Source organism: Nicotiana attenuata, unplaced genomic scaffold (assembly GCF_001879085.1).
Source record: "Nicotiana attenuata strain UT unplaced genomic scaffold, NIATTr2, whole genome shotgun sequence".
NCBI classification, from domain to species: domain Eukaryota; kingdom Viridiplantae; phylum Streptophyta; class Magnoliopsida; order Solanales; family Solanaceae; genus Nicotiana; species Nicotiana attenuata.
This window is the reverse complement of record NW_017675693.1, coordinates 46128-59639: the sequence shown is the minus strand read 5'-3', so window position 1 is coordinate 59639 and position 13512 is coordinate 46128.

Below are 13512 nucleotides of genomic sequence, written 5' to 3'. Positions count from 1 at the left end.
TGGTGACCTCTCAACCAAGCCACTCAGAGTTCTTGTTAGCCATCTTTCCAGTAGCTTCTTGACCGCTGAGGGTGCTTCCGGAGCCGTAGATGTGGAAGCTCCCTTTTCGTGCAAGATCGTCAGATCTTCGGATGGGGAAGGTGAGTTCTCCACACCCAATGTGATACTAGGGGTTGCATTCGGGATGCCATCGTTACTGGCCTCGTTGAGAGGGCCAAGGAGATGGTAGTGACACCCAATATAGCTTTTGATCTTGGATTATTCTCAGCCATTTTTTGTGTTTGTGTGGTTCAGAGGATGGTAGTTGGTTGTTCTCTAGGTGGATACTATGATTTTGATTCTCGAAATCCCCACAGACGGCGCCAAATTGTTTGGCTCAAAAGTTAGCAATATACTTTGTAAGCTAGAAAACAATCGAAAATAAGAAAAAGGTAAATCGTAATCAAATATAATAAACCTAGAGATGCAAAGATGATATTATTGTTATAGATCTGTTATTGCAAAGTGATAATATGAACTTAACAAAATATGTTTGTTTGAGGTAGAGATAGAGAGAGAGAGAGAGAGACAGAAAATCAGAGAGTTGTATTAGATCCGAGTCCCCCTTTTACAATGTGAAGGTCTCCTTTATATAATAAGAGACCTTCCTCGAAAGAATCAAAAAGTTACAAAGACAGGTGACGTCTCCCTAGTGAAGACACTGAGTCCTAAACGATGTCGCTTTCGTCCCCATGTCCGAGTCGTGCCCGCTACGTTAGTCGGCGTGCACTCAACCCTCTGGTGTAGGGATGCTGACGATCAAATTTGACCCCATACACATATAAAATGAATAGTTTTCATTTTAATTTGCCCCTTCATGGAAGCAGTAAGAAATTAATTATTTGAAAATAATTTAAATTAGAAAACATACCAAATGTTAAGTCATAACATCAAAACATTGTTTTCTTGATACGCAATATTAGTGCTTAATTAATTGTTTTAATTGCAAGTGGATTAGATACATGGTCTGTGTTTTCTTTTTGGGGAGCTTGAGGTTGTGGGAAGAGAATGATGCAGGAGAAATAAACAAAAAATTTAGGTAAAAGGGTCAAATTTGTCTAAGCACTATTACAGTTAAGCAAATTTGACCTTCGTTATACTTTAGATCATATCCTATGCCGTCATTAGAAAATTTTTTTTTTTTTTGATAGATAATGGAGCTCAAAATTCGAGGGTAATATTAAACTATATTAAAAAATAATTAAAGGGGTAAATTTTTTTATCTCAAAACATTTTGACACGTGAAATTCATTCAATCCACACTTGAGTTGAATTAATTGGAAATGCAAATACGAAAAAAATTGTAAAGGCAAGAGTATGAAACAATCGAAAGTATAAAAGAAGATAAAATCGAGCAACTTCGAGTAGTACAACGGCAAGTTTGGCCTTTTCCCCAAATTTTTTATATCCATAAAGAAATTTATGGCCTTATAAGAACAAATAAAAGAAGAAAAAAGGCATAAGTACCCTCTTGAACTAACACCAGATTTTCAACTACATATTTTATTTTTGCAAGAGTTTTATTATCCATTTCGATAAAGTTCAAAAGGGTAATACGACCCCATAGAAATAAAGTGTATAACTGAAAACTCAACCTTAATTTAAGGGGTTACTTATGTTATTTCCCATGAAAGAAAGAAGAAACATGCCTTTCATTATAATATAATATAATTGTTTAACTTTCTAGATATGATCAAAGATTATACATTTTTTCAATTGATGACCCTTCTATCTCAACCCCTAATCCAAGTAGCTTGCAATTAGCACTCCATTGTTGTCTAATACGTATGCAAAACCAACTCTCATTTATTTTATTGTCCTATTATCCTTATTGAAAAAGACAGCATAAAGTATTAGAACAATAAAATATAGTTTAAGAAAATTTATTATCAACATAGGTAAAGAGGATACCTAACTTTTACATAAAAAAAATGCGTCATTGCCTCACAAACCAATCAGGATTTTAGTCTTATATTTACTTAGGGGTCGTTTGGTCGAATGTGTCACGCCCCGAACCTGGGGAGGCGTGGCTGGCACCCAGTGTCGTGCTGGCCCGAGCGAACCACTCTGTAACTCATGATCATTCGACAAAAAACTAGAACATACATAGGTTGAGTTGGCTGAACTCGTTCCTTTTGTAACTATCATGGGCCAACATGGCCACAACTCATAATGTACAAGTGTAAGTGGGAAAACTGTGACGACCCGGCCCGTCGTCACGTTAGTACTGCCCCGTTTTCCCCATTTATTGCTTCTTCATGTTTCGTTATCGGCATTTGGTGAGTTAGAGTTGAATTGGTTTGGTTTTGGTGGAGAATGAGACATTTAGTCTCCTTAAGGAAGGCTAGTGTTGGAAAGGTCAACCGGATGTTGACTTATGAGTTAGAGGGCTCGGATTGGAGTTTCGGTGATTCGGGTAGCTTCAGGAGGTGATTTGTGACTTAGGAGTGCGATCGGAATTAATTTTGGAGGTCCGGTGCAGGATTAGGCTTGAATTGGCGAAGTTAGTATTTTGGCAAATTCCGGTTGATAGGTGAGATTTTGATCCGAGGGTCGGAATAGAATTCCGAGAGTTGCAGTAGTTCCGTTAGGTGATTTTGGATAAGTGAAATGGTGGAAATCATTATTGACCGCTTCGGCAGCAAAGCTGCCAAATTTCAGGTCATTCGGAGGTGTTTTGGTCGGGTTTTTGATCGAATGCGTAATTCGGAAGTTTTTAAGAAACTTAGGCTTGAATCCGATGTGATTTAATGGTTTTAGCGTTGTTAGATGTGTTTTGAGGATTGGAACAAGTTTGAATGAGGTGATAGGATGTGTTGGTGTTTTTGGTTGAGGTCCCGGGGGCCTCAGGGTGAATTCGAGTGGTTAAACGAGAGTTTTTGGAAGTTGCTTCAGGTCTGAGATTTCTGTCATCTGGTATTTCTACTTCTGCGGAAATGGACCGCAGAAGCGGTTCCGCAGAAGCGGGTGGATAAGCGCAGAAGCGATCTTTTGTTGAATTGATGAGTTCCGCATAAGCGGACCCCTTTTCGCATCAGCGGGTCCGCATGTGCGAGTGAATAACCGCAGAAGCGGTCTTGGGTAATCCGCAGAAGCGGAGAATACGTCGCAAAGGCGGAAGTGGTAAGTTAAATGAGAAACCGCATAAGCGGGAAAATGGCCGCAGAAGGGATCCCGCATATGCGGAAGGGGGACCGCATAAGCGAAAATCGCTGTAGGCAGAAGGGGTTTTATAATATCATATTTCATCCGCGAGCTTGGGGTATTTTCCACCATTGTTGAGCGACCTTGAGAGCTTTGGGCGAGGATTTTGGAGAGTTTCGACTGGGAATCGATTGGAGGTAAGTCCTTTGGCCTAATTATTCGAGTTTATGGTAGATTTAACATGAAAATTAGTGGAAATTCATCAAAAAGGGGGTAAGTTAGGGCTTGAGAAATTATAAGTTAAAAATGAAATTTGGAAGGTCAAATGGACTCCGATTTTAATAAATTTGATATGCATGGACTCATGGCGAGACGAGGAATCCGATGATGTGAATTTTATAATTTTTCGAGAAGTGGGCCCGGGGCTCGGGTTTTGCCAACTTCGTGATTTTCGATGTCTTTCGAGTCTTTTCGATTAGGTTATATCCCCTTAGCCTATTGTAATGTATTCCTTGTGGTCTTGATCAGATTTGACGCGCGAGGAGGTCAATTCGAGAGGAAGCGAGCTAGACTTTGGGCCGGCTTGAGGTGAGTAATGGGTGTAAATGATGTACTGAGGGTTGGAGACCCCGGGATTTCACATCGTACCGCTATATTGAGGCGAGGCACGCGCTCTATGACGAGTGCGGGGCCGTTGGTTATTGGGGATTGTGACTTGGTCCGTCCCGGTGATGTTTTACTGTGCTTTTCTACCAGAACTTGTTAGAAATCATCGTTATTTGGATTTGACTGTTGTATTTGGGCTTCGTGCCGGTTATTTGGATCCTCCAGGGATTGATTTCACTGATTTGCATACTTTGCACATTCTTTAACCTCATTCCAAGGTTTTAAGTACTATTTTTGCAAACCCAGCCCCTTTTTCTAAACTTAAAAATTCAAATGATATTTTAAATGATATTTTGGGCTGTGGATTACTGATTTAAAAGTGCCCGAGGGGCTTATTGTGATTTCTGGATCTATGAATGGCTCGGGCTGCACGCCGCAACAGTACTATGTGATATTGAGGCCGAGGGCCTGGTCGGTGCCACGAGATGGCTTATTTGCGCTTGGGCTGTAGGAGCCCCTCCGGAGTCTGTACACACCCCTAGTGAGCGCCGTCGACGTTAAATATATGGTTGGCTCGGACTGCACGCCGCAGTGGGTACGTAAGTGTACCGGTATTTGCATTGCATTGCACTATGGAATTATTCCTTACCTATTACCTGTCATGGTTCTCTCTGTACTATTACTTTATTGACTTGTCGGTTTTACTGTTAAGGTTTGGTACTGCCTGGTATAGTGGCCTTTGGTTTTTCAGTGATTTCTTATCTTCAGTTGTTATTTATGCTTATTACTCACTGAGTCGGAGTACTCACTTTACTCCCTGCACTTTGTGTGCAGATTTAGGTGCATCACAGTCTGAGGGAGGACCTGTCTAGCTGGGCAGCATTTCACTGGGAGCATCGAGGTAGCTGCATGGCGTTCGCAGCCTTGATCCTTCCCTCCTATCCCTATCTTTCATTATTCTGTTTCTTAGACAGTCTTGTTATAGGATGACACTCTGTATTAGAGGCTCGTAATTCGTGACACCGGATCCTGTTTTGGGTTATGTTCTAGTATTTTTATTGGTTTTCAGTATACTACTCCGTGCTCATAGTAGTTTGATAAGATGGTTTAGTAATTTAGTATCTGTGCTCGAATTCCTGAATTATCATAAGTTGAGATTTGTTGTTGAATGGTCGGGCTTGCTTAACAATGTGTTGGGCGCCATCACGACCGAGGTTTGGGTCGTGACAAAAACACTATATCACTCAATCATTTTTCTTAAAACATGAATACATGTGGGCCGTCAAGGCCTCTGACATATTGTACAAAATGAACCTTTATCTATAAAGCCTCTAAGATTATTTGACATCAAATGGGACAGGGTACCGGCCCACCCATAAGTCTGTAGCAAAACTCTGATACGATGACTCATAGACTCGGCTACACTCCGAATGAGGTGGAGTCTTACCGATCCTTCGCCAAATGCCAATCTCGTCTACTATGAGGGTTCGTCAAACCGTTTATCGATACCTGCAGGTATGAATGCAGCATCTCCAACAAAAGGACGTCGGTACGAATAATGTACTGAGTATTAAGGCATGTAAATAACTATATAAAGGACATGGAAGAAACATGGAGTAATGGACTCAACCTGTAAGTCTGGATAGCTCTGTAAATCATGAAGTATTTATAAAACCATGCATATGCGTATAAATGTCATGTAATGCATAGGTCTGTACGTACATAACATCATCAAGCCTCTGAAGGCATCCCATCATATCATCTCGGCCACTGTGGGCAAATCATCAACGTATACCAGCTAATAAGGTGGTGGTGCGTATATAACGCGGTAACCTTTTTCCATATCCCATATACATATATACGCGTATATAACGACATCTGGTCATGGGTCAATGTACATGTATAATGCATGAAATGCATAAGAAATACGTTAATAAGATTTTCTCGGGAATGCCATAAAAATTAATATGCCTTTCGGATAAACTTTATCAAATACGTAGTTTTCTGAGACCCATGAACAGAAGATATAATAATAATTTACATGGGGAATCAAGAACCCCTAGTATTTCTATGAATAGAGTCATTTATGGAAATTGTGCATTTGCTCGTTTCGTTTGTGACGTATAGATCATGCCAAAAGAAATAAGGGATAGCCTTCACATACCTTTAGTGACGACTTTATCGAAGGTGATGAACTTGGCCTTCTTCACACATAATCTGAGCCGATTTTCTAGACAATCTTTCTGAAAATGTCACAGTGATCTACTAAATCCAGTCACAAATTCACCCATCAATGCACAATATGAACAAAGACACCCTCATTTCCATATAGTCTCTTTTTCTGGACAAGTTGGAGCTGAACTAGTTATGGAATGTCGTACACTATAGAGCCAAGATTTATAGCAAGAAAATGTCTCGACTTTTACTTACTAATTTTGATCCTCCCTTCATAGCTTTTTTCACTTTTGGTCCTTTTTTAAGAAGCTGGCTACTTGAAGAAGAGATTATTGAGCTGTAATTGGAAGATAAGTTTGACCACTTATCCACCCAGATCAGCTTCAATTTTGTGTTATGCATTTTTCTTGTACAATTTTGAGCTACCTCATGATCAGTGAACTTGTTCCGTAGTATAACATATGGATAATTTCATAGTAGAAAAATTCATTGAAAACCTCATTTCATATGAGCGATCTGTCACGACCCGGATTTCCCACCATCAGAGTCGTGAAGACGCCTACTCGTGGTAGCTAGGCAAGCCACTTAATTACCTTTCCATCACTAGCAATTATCTTTAACAGTTTATAAGATCAATATAGAACATAAAGTCTAATAAGAACAATAGCGGAAGTCTGTCTTAAAATGATGAATTTAAAGCGCGGAATAGTCAAAAACTGCCTCTACCCAAGATTTGGTGTCACATTACTCACGAACCACTAAGAATAAACTAAATACAAAGGTCTGAAAGAAATATAACAGTTGTCTGTCTCGAAACAAGGAGGCAACAGTCTAAAAGAAAACAATGAGAAGAGACGCCGGGCCTGCGGACGCCTGCAAGGCTACCTCAGTCTCGTGATATGAAAGCCTGCTCCCGTACTACTGCTGCTGCTGCTCCTCAAAACCTGGACCTGTGCAAAAATGCACAGAAGTGTAGCATCAGCACAACCGACCCCATGTGCTGGTAAGTGTCTAGTCTAACCCCGGCGAAGTAGTGACGAGGCTAGATCGGACACCACGTAAACCTGTGCAGTTATAAATATACCACGGAAATCGAATACAAAGCAATTAACAACATGGGAGGGGAGACATGCTAAGGGGAGATACAATATTAACAACAATCCAGAGTAACCACTAAAAACAGCTTAGGTTCACAATGAATAAAGAATCAACACTCAAATACAAACACATAGCCTCAATAACTGTTGCGGCGTGCAACCCGCTCCATAATTACTATTGTTGCGGCGTGCAACCCGCTCCACAAATACCAGTGTTGCGGCGCGCAACCCGACCCATATCATTTATCATGTATCATTGTTGCGGCGCGCAACCCGATCCTCACCTTTTACTGTTGCGGCGTGCAACCCGATCCTCAATATCATTGTTGCGGCGCGCAACCCGATCCTCAATATCATTGTACAGTCCAACTCCCCAAACAATAGTCACAATCAAGGGGCACTAAAATAAGCAAATATTTGACAAACATCCCGGCAAGGGAAAGAATTCAACAAATGCAACCAAACGTCCCGACAAGGGAATAATCAACAACGCTTTCTCTTTCCTACTTTCCTTATCTTATAATTCTCTTTACTATTTTGAGCCAACGCTCCAAAGAATCAAGTCATTTCGTATACTTTCAATATTCGTATCACAACTCGAGCCAATGCTCCAGGAATCAAATGATCCTATTACCGTTCACATGTTATTCGCAACATATAGAAATCCTCCAATAAACACGGAGTTCACAACCAAATCATGATAATCACATTATAAGGACTCACGGTCATGCTAGACACCAATGTATAGATAATGTAGTATTACATGACTACTTTAAGAAAAGGTCCCAACATATAGAAATCCTCCAATAAACACAGAGTTCACAACCATCCAATCGCATTTGCGATCATGGCCATATCGCATTTGCGAACAGTGGCGTCGCATTTGCGACCCAAGCTGAAACCCTTCCATCTCGCATTTGCGATGGGGAACTCGCAAATGCGAGTCTCGCATTTGCGAGGAATCTTTCGCAAATGCGAGAATACCAGACCTGATCTGCAATTTTTTTTTCAAAGTTCAAAAATGCAACTCGACACCTATCCAAAACTCACCCGAGCCCTCGGGGCTCCAAACAAAACATGCATACAACCTCAAAAATATCCTACGGACTTGCTCGTGCGATCAAATCGCCAAAATAATATCAAAATCATTGAATCAAGCCTCAAAACACATGATTCTTCTTTTAAACTTCATAACCTTTCAAGCTTTGAACTCATAGTCTGAAACACGTCAAACGACGTCCGATTTCGACCAAGCTTTACAGAAAGCGCTTAAACAATATATAAGACTTGTACCGGGCATCGGAACCAAATACGAGCCCGATACCACAGTCTTTNGTTTCTTGACCCGCTCGAGGACGAGCGTTTGTTTAAGTTGGGGAGGATGTGATGACCCGACCCGTCGTCTCATGTGTTACCGCCCCGTTTTCCCCATTTATTGCTTCTTCATGTTTCGTTATCAGCATTTGGTGAGTTAGAGTTGAATTGGTTTGGTTTTGGTGGAGAATGAGACATTTAGTCTCCTTAAGGAAGGCTTGTGTTGGAAAGGTCAACCGGATGTTGACTTATGAGTTAGAGGGCTCGGATTGGAGTTCCGGTGATTCGGGTAGCTTCGGGAGGTGATTTGTGACTTAGGAGTGCGATCGGAATTGATTTTGGAGGTCCGGTGCAGAATTAGGCTTGAATTGGCGAAGTTAGTATTTTGGCGAATTCCGGTTGATAGGTGAGATTTTGATCCGAGGGTCGGAATAGAATTCCGAGAGTTGCAGTAGTTCCGTTAGGTGATTTTGGATGTGTGTGCAAAATTTCAGGTCATTCGGAGGTGTTTTGGTCGGGTTTTTGATCGAATGCGTAATTCGGAAGTTTTTAAGAAACTTAGGCTTGAATCCGATGTGATTTAATGGTTTTAGCGTTGTTAGATGTGTTTTGAGGATTGGAACAAGTTTGAATGAGGTGTTAGGATGTGTTGGTGTTTTTGGTTGAGGTCCCGGGGGCCTCGGGGTGAATTCGAGTAGTTAAACGAGAGTTTTTGGAAGTCGCTTCAGGTCTGAGATTTTTGTCATCTGGTATTTCCGCTTCTGCGTAAATGGACCGCAGAAGCGGTTCTGCAGAAGCGGGTGGATAAGCGCAGAAGCGATCTTTTGTTGAATTGATGAGTTCCGCATAAGCGGACCCCTTTTCGCATCAGCGGGTCCGCAGGTGCGAGTGAATAACCGCAGAAGCGGTCTTGGGTAATCCGCAGAAGCGGAGAATATGTCGCAAAGGAGGAACTGGTAAGTTAAGTGAGAAACCGCAAAAGCGGGGAAGTGGCCGCAGAAGCGGTCCCGCATATGCGGAAGCGGGACCGCATAAGCGAAAATCGTTGTAGGCAGAAGGGGTTATATAATATCATATTTCATCCGCGAGCTTGGGGTATTTTCCACCATTGTTGAGCGACCTTGAGAGCTTTGGGCGAGGATTTTGGAGAGTTTCGACTGGGAATCGATTGGAGGTAAGTCCCTTGGCCTAATTATTCGAGTTTATGGTAGATTTAACATGAAAATTAGTGGAAATTCATCAAAAAGGGGGTAAGTTAGGGCTTGAGAAATTATAAGTTAAAAATGAAATTTGGAAGGTTAAATGGACTCCGATTTTGATAAATTTGATATGCATGCACTCGTGGCGAGACGAGGAATCCAATGATGTGAATTTTATAATTTGTCGAGAAGTGGGCCCGGGGCTCGGGTTTTTCCAACTTCGTGATTTTCGATGTCTTTCGAGTCTTTTCGATTGGGTTATATCCCCTTAGCCTATTGTAATGTATTCCTTGTGGTCTTGATCAGATTTGACGCGCGAGGAGGTCAATTCGAGAGGAAGCGAGCTAGACTTTGGGCCGGCTTGAGGTGAGTAATGGGTGTAAATGATGTACTGAGGGTTGGAGACCCCGGAATTTCACATCGTACCGCTATATTGAGGCGAGGCACGCGCTCTATGACGAGTGCGGGGCCGTTGGTTATTGGGGATTGTGACTTGGTCCGTCCCGGTGATGTTTTACTGTGTTTTTCTACTAGAACTTGTTAGAAATCATCGTTATTTGGATTTGACTGTTGTATTTGGGCTTCGTGCCGGTTATTTGGATCCTTCAGGGATTGATTTCACTGATTTGCATACTTTGCACATTGTTTAACCTCATTCCAAGGTTTTAAGTACTATTTTTGCAAACCCAGCCCCTTTTTCTAAACTTGAAAATTCAAATGATATTTTAAATGATATTTTGGGCTGTGGATTGCTGATTTAAAAGTGCCCGAGGGGCTTATTNGCGTGTTCTCGCCATCTGCGAAAGAACAGAGTGGAAATTCAATCAACGTTTAAGAAACCAAATCGCACGACAAGAAAGAACAAATGAGAGATTTTTCCTAACTCAATAGACTCTGGGGAACAAGTACAGACGTCCCCGTACCTACCCCTCAGACTCTACTATGTTTGTCCGTGAGTTGTGAGACCTATGTAACCTAGTGCTCTGATACCAACTTGTCACGACCCGGATTTCCCACCATCAGAGTCGTGATGGCGCCTACTCGTGGTAGCTAGGCAAGCCACTTAATTACCTTTCCATCACTAGCAATTATCTTTAACAGTTTATAAGATCAATATAGAACATAAAGTCTAATAAGAACAATAGCGGAAGTCTGTCTTAAAATGATGAATTTAAAGCGCGGAATAGTCAAAAACTGCCTCTACCCAAGATTTGGTGTCACATTACTCACGAACCACTAAGAATAAACTAAATACAAAGGTCTGAAAGAAATATAACAGTTGTCTGTCTCGAAACAAGGAGGCAACAGTCTAAAAGAAAGCAATGAGAAGAGACGCCGGGCCTGCGGACGCCTGCAAGGCTACCTCAGTCTCGTGAATATGAATCGCCTGCTTCCGAACTACTGCTGCTGCTGCTCCTCAAAACCTGGACCTGTGCAAAAATGCACAGAAGTGTAGCATCAGCACAACCGACCCCATGTGCTGGTAAGTGTCTAGTCTAACCCCGGCGAAGTAGTGACGAGGCTAGACCGGACACCACATAAACCTGTGCAGTCATAAATATACAGCGGAAATCGAATACAAGGCAATTAACAACATGGGAGGGGAAACATGCTAAGGGGGGATACAATATTAACAACAATCCAGAGTAACAACTAAAAAACAGCGTAGGTTCACAAAGAATAAAGAATCAATACTCAAATACAAACACATAGCCTCAATAACTGTTGCGGCGTGCAACCCGCTCCATAATTACTATTGTTGCGGCGTGCAACCCGCTCCACAAATACCACTGTTGCGGCGTGCAACCCGACCCATATCATTTATCATGTACCATTGTTGCGGCGCGCAACCCGATCCTCACATTTTATTGTTGCGGCGTGAACCCGATCCTCAATATCATTGTTGCGGCGCGCAACCCGATCCTCAATATCATTTAACAGCCCGACTCCCCCAAACAACAGTCACAATAAAGGGGCATAAAAATAAGCAAATATTTGACAAACATCCCGGCAAGGGAATGAATTCAACAAATGCAACCAAACATCCCGGCAAGGGAATAATCAACAACGCTTTCTCTTTCTTACTTTCCTTATCTTTTAATTCACTTTACTATTTTGAGCCAACGCTCCAAAGAATCAAGTCTTTTCGTATACTTTCAATATTCGTATCACAATTCGAGCCAATGCTCCCAGGAATCAAGTGATCATATTACCGTTCACATGTTATTCACAACAGCTAGAAATCCTCCAATAAACACGGAGTTCACAACCAAATCATGATAATCACATCATAAGGACTCACGGTCATGCTAGACACCAATGTATAGATACTCGTCACCATGCCTATACATCATACTCGATCACATAGCAATTAACAACAAGATTCAACTCCTATTCCCTCAAGCTAGGGTTAAACCAAACACTTACCTCAAAGCCTTGAAATCCACTTAATCCAACTATTGCTTTACCTCGCGGTTCCACCTCCAATTCGCTCGAATCTAATCACAAATTGCTCGATTACTTTAATAAACATTATATGAATCCATTTGAATGCATAAAAATGAGTTTCCCAAGTTTTTCCCAAAAATTCCAAAATCGCCCCCGGGCCCACGTGGTCAAAACTCGAGGTTCGAACCAAAATCTGGTTACCCATTCCCCCACGAGTTCAAATATATAATTTATTTTGAAATCGGACCTCAAATCGAGGTCCAACTCCCCAATTTATAGAAAACCTAGGTTCTACCCAAAAATTCCAATTTCGCCCATGAAAATCTTTGATTTCAAGTGGAAAACATGTTTAATGATGTTAAAGATGGAAAGAATTGAGTAAAAATCAACTTACAAGTGATTTGGGATGAAGTTTGCTCTTGAAAATTCGCCTATGGTGTTTGGGTTTTGAAAGAATGGTGAAAAGTGGTGAAAATTCGACAAGGTATAAAATTTGCTGGGCCTCGGATATGGGAAATGCGAAGGTAAGTTCGCATTTGCGAACATCACAGGCTTGGGAATTGCGACCACAGGGATCGCATTTGCGAACTCAGGTCTGGTGGACTAGGTTCGCATTTGCGAACATCCGATCGCATTTGCGATCATGGCCATATCGCATTTGCGAACAGTGGCGTCGCATTTGCGACCCAAGCTGAAACCCTTCCATCTCGCATTTGCGATGGGGAACTCGCAAATGCGAGTCTCGCATTTGCGAGGAATCTTTCGCAAATGCGAGAATACCAGACCTGATCTGCAATTTTTTTTTTCAAAGTTCAAAAATGCAACTCGACACCTATCCAAAACTCACCCGAGCCCTCGGGGCTCCAAACAAAACATGCATACAACCTCAAAAATATCCTACGGACTTGCTCGTGCGATCAAATCGCCAAAATAACATCAAAATCATTGAATCAAGCCTCAAAACACATGATTCTTCTTCTAAACTTCATAACCTTTCAAGCTTTGAACTCATAGTCTGAAACACGTCAAACGACGTCCGATTTCGACCAAACTTTACAGAAAGCGCTTAAACAATATATAAGACTTGTACCGGGCATCGGAACCAAAATACGAGCCCGATACCACAGTCTTTTAATAAATTTTCATTTCTATTTTCCTTAATAATTTCAGAAAAACAATTTCACAGAAAAATTCATTTCTCGGGCTCTAGACCTCGGAATTCGACTCCGGGCACATGCCCGAGTCCCATATTTTTTCTACGGACCTTCCGGGACCGTCCAATCTCGAGTCCGGGTCCGTTTACCAAAAATGTTGACCGAAGTCAACCTTAAACATATTAATATCAAAATTCTTCAAATTTTTCACAGAATTCACATATTTCAGCATAAAAGCTTTCCGGCTACGCGCCCGGACTGCGCACGCAAATCGAAGCAAGTAAAAATGAGGTTTTCAAGGCCTCGGAAGCACAGAATGAATGAGGAAACAGGTGA